Genomic DNA, 13,729 nt, shown 5'->3' on the forward strand with positions numbered 1-13,729 from the left:
CTTCCAAGTTTTGATATGAGACTACTTACTTGTGCTTCAAATGATTATTGAAACCATGGAAAACTATGTAATTTCAGCTTTGTGTTATTCATCTCCACATTGTTTAAAAGTCATATCCAGTGCTAGACTGTGACTCCCTCAAAAGGAACAAGTGAAGAGGTGATGATGATGTGTCTATTCGGGAGTATGGTGATTTCAAAATGATTTAACATGCGGACATAGAAGTAGAAATGGTCCAAATGAAAATGAAGAAGAAATTGACCAAGGCAATCTCTTGAGAACTGAAGGACTTTATAGTGTACAAATATAATAGGAATTGCCAGTTAAATAATATATATGATTATTTGTGGGTCGCAAATGCCAGAATTTTTTAGTCTGAGATAAAGTGGGCTATGACTTAAGGTTTGGTCAAAGAAGCCCTTACAGATTGTTAGCTTTTTCGATCAACACCCCAAAGGTGCATCTACTACTTACTGCAGAAAAATGTACCTAGAAATTAAAAATAGGGAATTGGAAGTTGTAAAATAATTTGAACATCAAATACTAGAGATTTACTGTAAAAAATCTCACCCATGCTTCTTCATTGTTCAAATGATATGTTTTCAAATATATCACTTCTACGTATGTATTGCAACAGAATAATGGAATGCAGTCAAGACCTACATTATCTTTAAAGTTTTACTTGAAGTCAGGAACAGTTGTTGTCAGAGTACCATTAACAACGTGTTCCAATTGTCCAGGTATTTTCCAATCTTCTTTATTTAACTGCCACTATGAACTGCACTGCGAACTGCTAAATCACCATCACTACCTCAATCATTGATGTTTTTGAAGGATGCTTAACCTCAAAAGAGAGGATAATGCTTTTTGAAATAATGACCCCACTTTCAATAATATTGTTTAACCCTACCTGATATCAAAATCCATCCCACTGACCCACACATGTTCATTATCTGTACAACGTATTTGGTCAAAGTTTCACTTCCTGTATGGCATCCATAAAATGGAACTAGTGGGCCAGCAAGTTCCCTGGACACTCAACCACTAATATGGACACCTGCAGGCAGAAACAGGTGAAAGAACTTAGTCTAAGCAATGGAAATATATAGGAGCTAAGGTAACATCCATACTGGTGATGACAATCTCTCCCTCATTATTAGTTTCTATGAATCACTGGTCATCAAACTGGTGAACAAACTAGCGAATACCCATTTTCTACCAGTTAGACAATCCCCTCATTTGGATTAATTTTTATGGTAGTTCACAATTAGCAGGTACACAACAAACACTAAAAACAAATGAAGTGTAGGGAGAAACCTATTAAATGTCTCCCTAAAATATATTATCTTCTCTAAAAAAAAGGGCTCCACTGAGGCTTTTGCCTCCTTCACATTGTTTTAAAGATAAAAGTGGCACAATAGTTCCACTTGCTTTAGTAGTGTAATGGGGCTTCAAAGTTCTATGCAAGTATGTTATCCTAAATATTCAGGGTAAACAACAGACTTTGACTCAACAAATACATGGCATTTATTCACCTGATTGAAAAGATCCGTTTTGCAAATTGTGTAAAGGTTGAATGATTCTGCCTGTGGTGGGATGAAGTTAAAAAATCGTTCTGTAACCCCTGTCACTAGTATGCCAACATCATGCTCTCTTAGTGATGGGGTGTAATACATCCGAATGCCAGAGCTGTCTATTAGCCCTGGAAGAAAAGAGAGATACAACACTTACATTAATAACATTAATAAAACAGTTTTAAGACAATAACAGCAGAGTTTAGGACACAGAATCTCCCTGATTGTTTGTGTGTCACTGTTTTGATCACACCAATGTTGGGTTACCATAATTATTTTGGAATAACATCATTGTGGTCTGGTAAAAGTCTGTATACCTATAGAGCTATTTTAGATTGTAAAATTAATTTCAGTTTGTTCTTATTTATTATGAGTATGCTTATATATATTTATTTATTTTATTTATTTCACTTCTAAATCGAACTGTCGCCTAACAGGCATCCTCGCGCTGGCAGACTCATAACAGAGGGAGGGACAACACGAGTGACAATATAGGACTTTGGGAATAGCCAGGTATTTAATCTCCTCCTAAACGTTAGGAGGTCAGTGGTTTGTCTGAGCTCGACCGGAAGAGCATTCCACCGTTTTGCTGCCGTCACACCAAATGATCTGCCTCCTGCTTTGGCTTTCTTAAACCTTGGTATCCTCACCAGTCTAGCCAAGGAGGAACGAAGGTTACGGACTGACACATGCCACGCAAACGTCCTTCGCAAGAGGACAGGACCCGACCCATGAAGGGCTTTAAACACCAGACAGAGCGACTTAAACTGAACTCTGTGTCTCAACGGGAGCCAGTGCAACTGCACCAGAGCCTTAGAGGAGGAAGACCTTGTAGGCCACCCCAGGGCTAACTTGGCCGCAGCAGACTGGATTCGTTGAAGTCTGTCCATGAGATAGTTATGTTATGTTATGTTAAAAGCACTTCTATAGCGCACAGCTGCCCCAGCCAAGGGGCGTCCCGGCGCTTCCAAGAATAACAAACACAACACAGCAGCTACGCAAGAAAATTTAAAAAAAGACACAGCGCGCTTTCACCACAGCGCTAATAAGCACGGTTCCGTAATGCCAAGCTGAGCAAGTGTATCTTGTCAAGTTAAGGGACTCTAGCAGCAGCGAGTTACAGTAGTCTAGCCTACTGAGCATGGTGCAACGCACCACCTCAGCCCGAGCTGGGGAAGGCAGCAAAGGAAGGTTTTTCCTTAGCAGTCTAATAATGGCCAGGTAACCCGCCACTAACTTCGAGACCTGAGCCTCCAAGTTGAGATTGCTTTTAAACATGACGCCCAGGTTCCGAACCGCCTTCACTGGCTGAGCCGATGGAAAAAGGTCAGAAGGCCAGAAGTTGCAAGGAAGAACAGATTGAACCCTGGCCCTCGGACAGTATAACACCTCTGACTTACCTGCATTAAATTGCAGGGAGTTCGCCTTCAGCCAGACCGCTGTATCTCACAGACCATTATTGAATGCTTCCAGAGAAGTTGAATGATCTACCTCCAAAGAGAGAATCAGCTGTGGGTCATCAGCATAATTAACGATTTTAATGTTATATTCTTTGATGACCGCAATCAAGGGCTTCATGTAGATGTTAAATAAAATCAGACTGATTGCCGAGCCTTGAGGAACGCCATGCAAGATGGTGAAAAAGGCGGATTGGTAAGAAGGGAGGGACACAGCTTGTTGTCTGCCCTGAAGAAAGGAATGAAACCATCCAAGGGCACTACCGGTAACCGCCACCTCTCTCAGCCTCCCCAGCAAGATATATATATATATATATCTCACTCCAGGGCCAAAGAATGACCAGACCAGCACACACAGTAGATTAAATCTCCTTCGATTTATTGCACAAATGGACAAACACGTTTCAGCTTCTGCCTTCGTCAGTGTCAACTGACGTCGGTGAGGCGGAAGTTGATAAAGGTAAATACAAAAACATAAATGACGGACTTAAAGTCCAAACCATAAGTGCCATCTTGTAGTGGCTAAATCACAATGCAACAAAATCAATTGAATCAATGTGCAATACAAATATCTCCATGCTAATGTACGTGAGTACTGGAGGTTGTTATCATCATTTAAACATATTGTGGTCGTATCATTCAGCCCTGGATGGGCAATTACCAACCATGATTATTAGTCACCTCGAATAGCACTATAGACCACATATCGCACTCTGGTATGTATTTCAATTCATATGCACATAAATACTGTTTTCAACATCACTCGTGTTGGGAATTATGAGATCCAATGTGCACTCTTGTACACCATGTCAATCAAGCCCCAAATGGGCAAGTAGGAAAGAATTTAAACACCAATGGTATTACAATAAATCAATCCGTTCAACCTGCTAGTTACTTAGTGATTAAAACGGATCCCATCCCTAGTCGTACAGTACAGCTAAGTTACTGGTGAACTATTCAAAATTGCTCATGGTACTTTCCCTGACACTGTTCCTGCTCGTAGTTAAAAATAAGAAGTGGATTTATAAGTGAGATATAAGTACCTCCCCCACATTATGCCCTTTAGGTGCTTTTGTCTGAAGTTCGATTATATATCTGGATTCCAGGCGTCTTAGTCGTTTCTTGTAGTCTCCCCCCCCCTGATGTCAGGAGGGATGCAATCCAGACAGAAGAAGGATAAAAGATTTCTATCGCTATTATGATGGGTAGCATAGTGTTGGGCCACAGGATAATTCTCATCTTTGTTCATAATGGCCCGTTGGTGTTCCAACACTCGTTTCTTTACCGCATTCCCTGTGCTGCCTACATAGCAGTAGCCACAAGGGCATTCCAGACAGTATACTACCCAGGTCGTGGAACAGGTCATAAATTTAGAGATCTTGGTCTTTGAAACTCTATCTGGTACCTGATAATAAAGAACTCTCCTGCTGGAACTACAGGCCTTGCATTTGCCGCAAGGATACGACCCATACATGGTATGTAGTCCCTTTCTTGGTTTCTCTTTGGCCACATGACTTTGCACTAATTTGTCTTTCAGGGATCTTGTTTTCCTAAAGGTGACTGTAGGATGATATGAGAGTTCTTTACCTATAACTGAATCTGACTTCAGAATGCTCCAGTTCCTCAGCAATATTGCCCTCACCTTATTCGCTGTCACCGAATAATTGGTGATCACTCTCACAATGCCTGTTTTTTCTTTTTTGTCTGATTATTCTTCTCTGTTAGTAGTGTATGTCTGTCTGTCATGTCTACCTTACTTTTAGCTTGTTGGAGTACCTTTAGTGGATAGCCGCGTTATTTAAAGCGGTTGATGCTTTTAGCGGCCGCTTCCTCAAAATCCTTCTTCATCGAACTGTTCCTTTTAATTCTTAATAGTTCCCCAAAGGGGATACTATTAACAAGAGTTTGGGGGTGGCTACTACGTCCATGAGGACAGAATTACCTGCCGTAATTTTTCCTATACAGGGCAGTTTGAATTTCCCCTGTGTCCACAAAGACTTTAAGGTCAAGGAAACTCACTTCCTTCCTGCTCATTTCATAGGTGAAGGTTAGGTTTAGATCATTATCATTCGGACTGGCAATATAGTTTTCAGCTGAGGATTCCGATCCCTTCCAGATGATAAAGAGATCATCGATATATCTCCTACAACATACCACCCTGTCCACCCATTCTGCCTTGTCGTCGGCCCAGGCCACCTGCTTCTCCCACCAGCCCACGAATGAATTTGCGTAGCTGGGGGCGAAGCAGGTGCCTATCGCCATCCCTCTGATCTGCCTGTATCGCTGGTCTTCGAACACAAACATTTTATTATTTAATCAAAATGAAATAAATTCAATAATCATTCTGCTGTGTTCCAGATATCTGGCTGATCTGAGGTTAAGAACGGTTTCCACTGCCTTTACACCATCCAAATGCCTTATGCTGGTATATAGGCTGGAAATATCAAGAGTTGTCATGATGAAGTCATTCTCCCAGGTCACACCTTGTATCTGCTTCAGAAAGTCCTTTGTGTCTCTTGTATAGGTACTTAACTGGGTTACCCATGGTGCTAGAAAAAAGTCAATAAATTTGGACATGTTCTCCGTTAGCCCTCCATTGGACGATACAATCGGTCTCCCTGGTGGTCTAGTGGAGTCCTTGTGGACCTTAGGTAGGTGGTAAAAGCTGGGCATCTTTGGTTCTTTGTTTTGTTTGGATTTCGACACTCCTGAGGCGGAAGCCGGGAGACACTCTACTGATTTTAAAACTGTAAACTTTATACTGTTTTTACCTTGCTCCTTACGCTCGAAGCTCTCTGGGCACTTGCACTTTAAATCCCACCTGGTCAACCCCGCGCAGCGGATTCTAGCGCTGCCGCGGATGGGGATATTGATTCTTCGGCGCCATTACTCGATCAGCCCACAGGCCACGCCCACTAACACAAGGCCACACCCCTTCATTACCCTATATAAATGTGCATATTTCGGACGCGCAGCGGGCGCGCCGTCAGCGCTCCGAAGGCGCGCCTAAGGCAAGCCCGTCTGCGCCCGTCCGCGGCCGGCCTGGGCATAGGGCATGTCCCCCTGCCGGTTTTACTCAATACACTTCGATAGACCTGATCGACTACGTCCCCATGGGCCTACCCCCCCCCCGCGACTCTGTCAAGCTTTGAACCACTGGGGTTCCTCTGTGCCAGAGACACATTTCCCGAGTTAGTAACTTCTCCGCCCTCAGCCCCTTCTGCTGCCATCAACCCTCCTTCTAACAAAAGGACTCCATACCCCAATCTCACAGTGACCTATCTTAATACACGCTTACTGGCAAAACATCAGCTAGAAATCTTTGCATTATTATACTCTGAGAAACCGGATATATTGCTGCTAACGGAGACATGGCTTAGTGAGGAATCTGCCCCTGACATACTTGCTGCCGTCCCCGCCAGCTACTACATCCTCCAGGCGAACAGAGCTTCTGGTAGGCCGGGAGGTGGTGTAGCAGCCATTATAAAAAATTCCACCCGATTCTCCGCCCTGACCTCAGTCGACATCCCCTCGGTCGACTATCTTGTGCTGAGACTGGAATCCTCAGTGACTCCCTTTATCTGTGTCCTAGTCTACCGTCCCCCCCAGTCCATGCCCAACTTTCCTACGATGTTTCCCAACTTATCATTAATAATTCTAAAATCTTACTCTTAGGGGATTTTAATTACTGGCCCTCAGATGTAAAATAGAGTGCTTGCTCTGTAACATTTACTGATCTTTTATCTAGTATGAATTGCCTGTCACACATAAAATCAGCAACCCACATCAAGGGCCACATCCTGGACCAGGTTTGGACATCCAACCTGGACATATCTGCCCCCCTCATCTCACCTTGCGTATGGTCAGACCATTTTATAATTTCCTTTTCTCTTATGGCTGCCCCCTGCTTTAGCAGACCTTTGGAAGGTAACCTTTCGGCCCGGAATTGGAATAGGGCCGATCTCAGTAAATTTGTTACCCTACTTAAAACCTCCACCTCCTTTAATCTTGGCTCCATCGATACTCAAGCCTCTGCCCTCACACACTGGCTGGAGTCATTCAGTGACATTGTGGCTCCGCTCAGACAGATTAAGCTTAAGCGTCTCCACGACGCCCAAAGGTGGTTCACTGAGGACCTCAAAGTCCTGAAGCTGGGCCTTAGACAGGCCGAGCGCCGGTGGCGTTGTGGCTGCGCTCCCGACATGAAACTGCGGTTTACAACCCTACTTAAAGAAAATAAAAAAGTGGTCCTACAAGCTAAGACCACCTATTTCTCAAAAAAGATTGCTGACTCCGCCACCAAAACCAAAGACATCTTTTCCATCGTGGAGGAGCTGTCAAACCCAGACAGGGTCACCGCTAAACCTCTCCCTTCCCGTGCACTCTGTGACTCCCTAAATCTCTACTTCGTGGAGAAAATTGCTAATATTAAAAACTGCATTCTATCCTCAGCCCCGCTTCACCTCCTTAGGCCCGACTTCTCCTTGACCCCTCCCAACTCCATACAGCTGACCCAGATCCCTCCAATCTCGGAGACAGAGCTCCCTGCCCTCTTAAAGAAGGTTGTCTCTGGATCCCCTACTGACTGTTGCCCTCCCTTGATTCTCTGTGAGGTTCTCACAGCCTGCCCCTCTCCACCTCTGGCACTGTTGAATAATTCTCTCTCCTCTGGCACAGTCCCCGGGTCATTTAAATGCGCCGAGGTTGTGCCTATCCTTAATAAACCCACAGCAGACCCTACGGTCATGAGTAACTTCCTCCCCATCTCCCTTCTCCCCTACCTCAGCAAAGTTCTCGAGTCCCACGTTACAAACATCTTGAGTACTTTTATTGAAGACTCCCTTTTTCTCGATTCCCAACAGGCCGGCTTCAGACCTAACCATTCTACGGAATCCGTTATACTCTCAGTTATGGAGGAACTGCGGAGAGGGGCGGACTCCAACACCAGTCAGGTTCTGGTGCTCCTGGATCTGTCGGCCGCCTTTGACACGGTCGACCATGATATCCTGGTCGGCCGTTTCGGGGAGGCTAGCATCCGGGGCACCGCCCTTGACTGGGTCCGCTCCTTTTTAAGCAACCGCCGCCAGGCGGTTCGGCTCTCTCAGTTCTCTGCTGACGAGGTTGAGCTAAACTGCGGCGTCCCGTAGGGCTCCTCCTTATCCCCTCTTCTTTTTAATTTATACCTGACCCCTCTTATCCGGTCCCTTCGAGGCAGCTGTGTCACCGCGTTTAATTACGCGGATGACATCCAGCTGGTCTTCGACATTAACTCTACGGACCAGTCCATCGATAACTTCCAATCTACTCTCTGTCACATTAGCGACTGGATGGGGGTGAATCACCTGAAACTCAACCCCGACAAGACAGAGCTGGTGCTTGTCGGGGGGCTGGCAATCCCTGGAAATCCATCTTCTGGCCCACGAGGCTGGGTCCTCCCCCCAAACCTGTCAGCTCAGTAAAAAGCCTTGGGGTTATCATCAGTAATGACCTCACGATGAAACCCCAGATTAACGCGGTAGTTTCCTCTAGTTTCTTTCAGTTAAGAAAAATTCGAAAGATTGCCCGCTTCCTGACCACCGAGGCCCTTACCTTGGTCCTGTTGGCCTTAGTCATCTCTAGGATAGACTATGCCAACTCCCTTTATGTTGGTATCCCGGCATACCAACTAAAGAGGTTACAACTTGTGCAGAACCAGGCCGCACGTCTGATCTATCATCAGCCCAAACACCAACACGCCCGCCCTTTGCTGAAATCTCTCCACTGGCTCCCTCTCTCTGAGCGTTGCAAGTTCAAACTGGGCTGCATAATTTTTAAGTCCCTTGCCGGTATAGGTCCTTCGTTTATTTCTTCACTACTGCACTCATACGTCCCTTCCCGCAATCTCCGCTCCTCCCATTTGGCCTTACTTCAGGTCCCGACCTTTAAACGCAAAAAACAGGGAGGACTGAGGTTCTCATTTCTTGCCCCGTCTTTCTGGAACGCCCTCCCTTTAGGTCTAAGATTAGCCTCTCCTCTCACCCATTTTAGGTCCCTCCTTAAAACCCACCTGTTTTGTAATGCCTATAATTAACGCTTCTTGCCCCACGGACTGTTTGTCTCCCTTATGCTTTAGCGCCAAGAAACCGCTGGGTGTTAGTTGCACTTTATAAGTTCCTTTTACATTACATTACATTACATTTTGTAAGAATAGATATTCCTCTCTGGATAGAATCCCTTTGCCATACCAATGGTCGATCAAGGTATGGTATTCACGTATGCTGCGTTGATATTCTTCTTCCGTGGTAGGTAGGTAGCAGTCCTGATCATGTAGTTGACGTAGTGCTTCTTTAGAGTAATTTGGGCGGCTTTGTATCACGACATTTCCGCCTTTATCAGACGGCTTTATTATGATAGTGTTGTCATTCTCGAGGCTCTGAATAGCTTGTCGTTGATTAGAAGATATGTTCCATTTTGTTTTGTCTCTGGAATTCTGTTCTTCCCGTGATAGCCTTTGTAACTCACGGGTCACTGTTTCGGAAAAAATGTCAATGGCGTCTGTCGGGTTCCGTGGGAAGAACCGTGATGGCGGTTTGAAGACACTCCTTTCTCCAATTTGTGAGATTCCAATAGATTCTGCTCTACCGATGTCACTCATCAGGGGAGACTGTTGGGTACTACTTTCCTCTCGTAGTTCCTCTAATGTAGCCAAATGTACCAATTCCCTAATGTTAATGTCAGACGGCTCCTGTGGATCCGGTCGTCCTTCAATGGTGGCAGTTGGTACCTATTCCCTCATTGCTTTTTGTTTAAAGAATTTCCACAATTTAAGTTTCCGGATAAATAGAAATAAGTCAATACGTGTTTGCGTATATTCGTAGCGACTCGTGGGGCAGAATGTTAATCCTAATTTTAGTACACTTAGTTCTATGGGGGACAAGGGTCTTTTAGAGAGATTTATTATCGTCACGTCCTCCTTTAATTCTTCTTGGTTTTGGCTTGCCGATTTCTCAATTGTCTGGTACCGTTTGCTCTGTTTCCTCCCCCCTCTTCTCGTGGTGCGCATGTGCTTGCGCTCGTAGATTGCTTTGGTGGGCGGTCTTTCCCGCCCCTCAGCCACAAATGGCAGATGAGATCGAATTCCTCCTGATAAGAAGATTTTGATTTTGGTTTATATTTATCTGTTTTCTTTGCACTTACATTCTCGTCTTCAGACTGCTCAGCACTAGTGACTTCTGACTCGGAGGTATCTCTAGACTCTGCTGGCTTCTGATTCTTGATCTCAAATTCCGCCGGGGTGCATTGTACTTTTTCGCAAAAGTCAGTATTCTCCCTTGCTCATAATCTCTAGCATCCCGTTCAAACTTTTGTTGTTTCCTTTTTTCATAAACGATGAGCCGTTTCTCCATGGATTCTTTTTCATTATCCAACTGCCCTTGGTCAACCAATTCCAACATTTCCTTCTCGAGTGCTTCAATATCTTTAAGGGCCTGCTCTCGATCTATCCAAGCAAACTAAATCAAGAGTCTTAGCATCCCTTCCGATGAATGCGCCGTGTACTCCGCCCACTCTCTTAATAGCTTCGGGTGTGGATTTTCGTATGCCGGAATCGTGTAGATTCGGAGGCCACGAGGTACCCTGTTTACTTCTACATAATGTTGCAGGGAAGTGGCCTCCCACTACTTCCTTGTTTCTCTTTCGTAGGTTCTCTCCAGTCCTTGGTATTTATTTTTCACGTTAACATGAGCAGCATCAGGTGTCTGGGTTGCGTCCTGTGTTGGCGTTTCAGGACACGGTCTAAATAAGCCAATTGTCACCTCCCGGCGTGCTGTATCGCTAAACATTTATTGCTATTAAATACGATGTGCTTTCTACTTCGCTCGTGCCACGTTATCAATCAGGTGTCATGAAGTCTCCTACCTCCGTCCGTTGTTCATCGAGCTTCAGTGTCCGTGCTCGTTTCCAGAACGGTTCGGTATTGATGACCCTGTCGGGCGGTGCGGATCCCTCCTCCTGAATTTCACAGCTCCGTGGAGTCCGCACTCAGTACGTGCTGGTGCTCGGTCTAGTGGTGGCGTCCCGCTAATATATCTCGCTCCACGGCCAAAGAATGACCAGACCAGCACACACAGTAGATTAAATCTCCTTCGATTTATTACACAAATAGACAAAAGCTTTTCAGCTTCTGCCTTCATCAGTGTCAACTGACGTCGGTCAGGCGGAAGTTGATAAAGGCAAATACAAAAACATAATTGACGGACTTAAAGTCCAAACCATAAGCGCCATCTTACAGTGGCTAAATCATAATGCAACAAAATCAATTGAATCAATGTGCAATAAAAATATCTCCATGCTAATGTACATGAGTACTCGAGGTTGTTATCATCATTTAGACATATTGTTATAAATATAAATATATATATATTCACAAAAAAAACCATAGGTTTTAGGGGTGTTATAGTTAGTTGGACATTTCACTCGTACAAAACCATTGAAATTCCCACTTTATAGTTAGTTGTACTAACTATAACTCGCTCGCCCGCAATACCCTGCTAATGATGTCACATATTACATCATTCATGACATGGTCAGTGACATCACTGATGACATCATTGATGACATCTCAAATACGTGGGCACCACGGGACACTGCAGGAGCTGGCCCAGGGGGTGGCGGTCCCCAGGGCCTAGATAAGGCTCCAGGAGGGGGGGCCACGCGGCCCCCTTCCCACCTTTTTCAGAAGCCTCGGGGGGGTGGCGGTCCCCGGGGTTGGGGGGCCTCAGAGTCCCCGTTTCCAAATGTTTTAAGCCCCGGGGTGGGGGTCCCAAGGGCTGGGGGGCCTGAGAGCCCCCACCCATTTCAAAGAAGCCCCAGGGGGTGGCGGTCCCCGGTGGTGTGGGGGGCCCTGTGAGCCCCCCGCATATATTAAATTAGAGCCCCAGGGGTGGCGGTCCCCGGGCCTGGCAGGCATCAGAGCCCCTCATACCTAATGCTTTAAAGCCCTGGGTGGTGGCAGTCCCTGGGGCTAGAGGGGTCTGAGAGACCCCACCCATTTTAAACAAGCCCCGGAGGGTGGCGGTCCCCGGGGCTGCGGGTGGGGCCCTGTGAGCCCCCCATATATGTTAAGTAAGAGCCCTAGGGGGTGGTAGTGCCCAGGGTAGTGTAGGGGGATTGGGACCCCCACACTACTTTTTTTAATAATGCCCCCGGGATTGGCTCCCCGGGGAAAAATTACAATATTTAGCCCGGGAGACCGTGTTTCTTATTTTTTATATTGGTAGGATGCGTGGATCCTATGTGCATCTCGCGATTTTTAAAAAATAAATACAAACATTTGGGCCCTTGGAGTACTTGTGGGACCCCCTGAGCAGGCCTAGGGGGTCAGTGTGTGCCTACCCTGTCCACTTTTCGTGTTTTGAGGTATTTGTTTTGGGTTTCTTGCGCATCAGTTCTACCGAGACACAAGATGGCTACCAACACTTCCTGATTTGGAGTGTTGACAGCCAATTAATATACAGCTCTTGCACGGCAAGTTGCGTGCAGTCTGTGCTTAAGGTACGTGGACCCTCTGAGCTCATAGATGTATAAATGACTTTAACTGTCATTTTCTCAGGAACTACTGAACGGATTTACACAAAACAAGCAAAAGGCACGAGTCTAATCCAAGGACTACCTCTTTACCAAATTTGGTGTTATTCCGTTCAGCAGTTCAGGCTGTAGCTGCGGCTAAAGGTCCTATTGGAAATTGCATGGGGAAAACGTGTTTTGGGACCCCCGTTTTTTCTCAGCCTCCGCTTGATGAATCATCATGAAACTTTCAGAATAGGAGCGGACAGGAGCTGGACAATCGGCACCAAAGTTATTCAAAATAGAATGTTACGGATTTCCTATGGATAATAGGTCCTAACTATAACTACCTACTGGCGACCGATTTACCGTGCGCGTACCATGCACGTACGTACGACGTACGGTGCAAAGTCTGTAAGTCGTTCCGTGAGCGTATACTACCAAGAAAAATAAAAATATTTTTAGATATTCATGAAGTGTATGTGTTTACATGTTGGGTGGCTCTAAAAAGAGCCCTTGTGTTTAATGGGAGATTTTAGTACCTACAAGTAGGTACCGATGCAGAGTCTAAAGTTCAAGAGGAAGACTCAGTTCTACTCACCAGTAAAATGTACACCATCTCTCCTATAGATGCCATGCATATTGAAACGCAGATTTTTATGGTAAATGGACCCCATTTCATAGTCTCGGAGAAACGCAGAAACAGATTTATTCACATGTTTCCTAGCTTTCTCAATCTGTGGACAAAATTGATTGGACCAGTTTCATTTTTGCCTTTGACATATATTAGAATTGACAAAGGTAGTTTGGGGGAAAAGTGACATCAGGTCTGCAAAGGTGTCCTTCATAAACATTTTCAGACCTACCCCAGTCAAAGTGCCTAGGACATTGCCACCACAGTGCACAATTATGAGGTCAGGGTGTTGGAGATGCATAAAGGATTTCACCAATGGTATCAATTGGTGCCACTTTAACCCTCTCTGTCCAATCCATTTAATGTCTACATTTGGTAAACCTAGGTCTTTGTGAATTCCTTTCTGTTGTGCGTACCTTTCACTCCAAAAAATATAGCTGTGCCCCACAATCCATACTCTAAGCATCTTGAAGAGAGGTCTGTATGCACTCAGATGGTTTCTGTAAATGAAAGGGCAGTTT

At 45.2% G+C, this 13,729-nt stretch overlaps 1 pseudogene; it reads right to left on the reverse strand.

Annotated features, from left to right (window-relative positions):
• LOC144806959 (putative DBH-like monooxygenase protein 2) overlaps positions 1-13,729 on the reverse strand; it is a 328,657-nt pseudogene that overhangs the window by 94,524 nt on the left and 220,404 nt on the right.

This window comes from Lissotriton helveticus, unplaced genomic scaffold (genome assembly GCF_964261635.1).
Source record: "Lissotriton helveticus unplaced genomic scaffold, aLisHel1.1 SCAFFOLD_513, whole genome shotgun sequence".
Taxonomy (NCBI): domain Eukaryota; kingdom Metazoa; phylum Chordata; class Amphibia; order Caudata; family Salamandridae; genus Lissotriton; species Lissotriton helveticus.